The sequence below is a fragment of the Cyprinus carpio genome, chromosome B6 (assembly GCF_018340385.1).
Source record: "Cyprinus carpio isolate SPL01 chromosome B6, ASM1834038v1, whole genome shotgun sequence".
In the NCBI taxonomy this organism is placed as follows: domain Eukaryota; kingdom Metazoa; phylum Chordata; class Actinopteri; order Cypriniformes; family Cyprinidae; genus Cyprinus; species Cyprinus carpio.
The window spans coordinates 2595099-2598835 of record NC_056602.1 but is presented as its reverse complement, the minus strand read 5'-3'; the positions used below and the strand labels follow the sequence as shown (position 1 = coordinate 2598835).

The 3737-nt window shown below is 39.6% G+C and overlaps 1 pseudogene; it reads right to left on the bottom strand.

Annotated features, from left to right (window-relative positions):
- Window positions 1–2986, bottom strand: part of LOC109073742 — a 10592-nt pseudogene extending 7606 nt beyond the window's left edge.
- Between the last annotated feature and the right edge of the window lie 751 nt (window positions 2987–3737).

Genomic DNA, 3737 nt, shown 5'->3' with positions numbered 1-3737 from the left:
GCTCCAAAAACACTGATGTGTGGATTCTCATGTGCTACAGTGAGAAAACCTCGCATGGACATGATTACGTTATTGACAACCAATCAGATCTCAGCGCTGGTTAATATATGGACCAATCAACAATGCTTTGACTTAGTACCACCACCATGAAGATTGTTACAAATTTATTTCATAGAGATTTCTGGGAAAGTATGAATCCTACAGATAAATAGATTCATTCTTTCTGGTGTATAAATGTCTCTAAAATGAGACAAAACAACAACAACTGAGATTTGAATGTTGCTCGATCAATATTCCTCTGGAATAAGAAAATCTGGGCAAGACAAGAAACAAGCTACTGGGACACTGTGAAAAATTATATCTCCTTATTTAGTGATTTTGTCTTGTTTCCAGTACCTAAAACTTTCTCAGAACAAGATTACTTTGAGGACAAGGTTAAAATCTAAACCATTTTTATTACTTGAAAATAAAATAAAACCTTAATTACATAAAATAAAAATATTATATAAAAAACCTCCTTACATTTATATTTTCAGATCGTAAAAAAATAATTACAAACTCGCAACAAAATTACTAAAAAACTTTTTAGAAAAAAAATAAAATGAAATGAAAATAAAATTAAATTAATTTCAAAATAATTTATATATAAAAAAAGTAATACAATTTCAATGATACTTAACACTGACTTGAGATGCAAAATGACAAGATATGATTTTTCATATCTGCCAATGGGGTCAGAAAAATAAAGTAAGTTTGTTTTTCTGAGCCCACTGGCAGATACTGATCTTAAACTGCACTGGAAAACAAGACAAAAAATACAGTGAATGAAACATCTGCCACCCAGTGATAGATTAACTGACTGTTGTTATTATGAAGGAGTAGATATGTGAAAGATTCCCAAACACTGCTGCTCTCCAAAACACATGTTCAGATATTCAGTGTATTGAGATGAGGTACAGTACCTGTGACGGCACGAGCAGCGGCGGGTACGACAGCTTTTCGACGACGGTTACTCCAGAACGAGATGATGCGAATGACGGCGACAGCAAGACGGGACTCAGAGAGTACAGAACGTGGCAAAACAGTCCGGCTGCGGGGGAACGGGTTAGATGTGGCTGGAGAGACGAGAGAGAGAGAGAGAGGAGGAGGGAGAGCGGAGCGCGAAAAGGGAGAGGAGAGAGGGAGAGAGAAGAGGAACGAAAGGAAGAAAGGGGAGGGAGAGAAGCGAGCAGAGAGGAGAGTTGGAGGTTTTTGCTTGAGAGAGGAAAAAGAGGAGGGGAGGAGAGGGAAAGGGAGGGAAGGGGAGGGAAAGAGGGGGGTAGACGAGGTAGGAGGGAGGTGGAGAGGAGGAGGGGAAGGAGGGAGGGGAGGGGACGTGGGAAGGAGCGGGGAGGAGATTCGAGGGGAAAAGCGGCGAGGAGGGAGGAGGCAGGGAGGAGAGGAGAATCGATGAGAGAGGGAGGAGGATGGAAGGACGGCGCGAGGAGGAGAGGAGAGAGACGAAGAGAGAGGTGCAGGAGAGAGGAAGAGGAGCGAGAGAGACGGAAGGAGAGGGGGGAGAATGCTCCGGAGAGAGAATTGGAGAGTGGGGAGGGGTGCAAAGAGGAGGAGAGGGAGAGAGAGAGAGAGATGTTTTCCAAAATGGGGGGAACAGAGGGGTACTCCTTACTTGAGCAGAAGGCGATACATGCTGAGAGGCATAAAAAGAGGGAGGAGAGACTACACACACACACACCACACCCACACTACACTGTATTGAATTGAGAAAAAGGGATGCGGAAGCTAGGATTAGGGAAATGTTAGTTCTTCTAGGAGAGAGGGTAGATAAATGCATGTTTTTGTTGCATCTGTTCTAAATTCAAGAGTACCGGGAAAAAACTTTATGCTTCCGGCAATTACATTGTAACAAATGTCATGGGGCAATAAAGCAAATATTGGAATTGAATGAAGACTTGAAGAAGAAGGTGAGGTGAAGGGTGTGGTGTGGGAGGAGAGAGAGAGAGAGATGAGGGGGAAGATGGGGAGAGGAGAGAGAGAGCAAAAAAATAAAAATTTACTCAAAAAATAGGGTCAAAAAATGTTTCTTTTCTTTTCTACATTCATTAAATTAATCAAAAGTGACAGTAAAGATATTTATGATGTCACAAAATATTTCTATATAAAATAAATGCTGTTCTTTTGAACTTTCTATTTATCTGTGAATCCTGAAAAAAAAGGATTTTAAAATGCATATAAATAAAATGTGGTTTTAACAAAAACCACACAAAACCACACAAAAAAATGTTTCTTGAGCAGCAAATCATCATATTAGAATGATTTCTGAAGATCATGTGACCACTGAAGACTGGAGTAATGATGCTGAAAATTTACAGCTGCGCATCACAGAAATAAATTACAGTTTAACGGGGATATTCACACAGAAAATAGTTATTTTAAATTTTAATAATATTTCAAAATTTTACTGTTTTTTCTGTATTTTTTTATTGGTTTGGTTTCAGAGAAATTAAAAGAAACATGCAACCTTTTCTTCACAATTTTTGTGCATCTTAAAATGACAAGCAGTGATTATTTATATTAGAAATCAAATGATTTTAGGTTCAAATCTACATGAATAGATAAGAGAAAGTGTAATAATAGATTCATACATCAAGCAGCCGCTTTTTTGTCCAGAGAAGCGTGCTGCTATGTTATTTCAGCTCAGTCCCAGCAGCCTCACACTGAAACATCTGAGTGTGTGTTGTGTTCCTCAACTCTGATTCATCTCTGGACTGTAGTGAAACTTCTTGTTGCACATGTTTCCCTCGCAGCAGAGCAGAAGAAGAGTCGGGATTCTCCTTACGCTCCACACACTCGCTGCTGCACACACACACACAGCGTGGGAGTGTGTCAGCATGGGTTCACAACACAAGAGAGTCACCAAGCTTGCATTAGCGCGCGTACCTGTCGTAGCAGTAAACATCGTCAGCCAGCAGCCCTGATTGACCATCTCGATGGCTCCTGAGCGGTTCTTTACAGGCATGTATGATGGAAGGGAAACAGTGCTGTCGCTTGTCTTTCTCTCTGTAGCAAAGACTCGGGACTCCCGCTATGGTTCGTCCCTCCTTCTAATCTCCCAGAGGGCATTATAAAACCACACACCTCCTGCGTTCTCCGAAATCGCATATCACACAGAAATAAAGCACACAGAAAGAGGCTTCAGACATTGTCTTTTTGTCTGTTTAATCAACAAAACAGAGGCTCATCGCATATCAAATCTTAAATGTACAGTACACTGTAAAAAAAAGATATTTCATAGCTGTACATGAAACAGATTACTGGAGTACATTTTAAAGAAAATACTATTTCAAAGTCTCACATTGAATTCACTGTTACTTGTAATTTCTTTTTTTATTTATTATTTTTTATTTTTATATTTATTATTTCTTTATTTTCTGTGTAATTATTTGTAACATTTTCTAGTGATTTTCTGAGAGAAGAAAAGTACTTTTTTTTTTTTACAGTGTATCAAAAGGCAGCATTAGGGACCATGGGAGTAGGGATATTAGGAACCTTTAGGTATCCAGAAAGCTTTTGGAGGGTGCTAGAAAAAGGGGAACTAACACAACAGTCCTCTCAAAGAAAGGGGAAAAACCCAGCAGCAGACAACCGGACTAGTGGAGGCAAATTTTTGAAACTATTTTTTTGTGTCAAGGTGTGTGTTTGTGAGACAGGCTTCATTCTGGGATTGAGAATGCAAT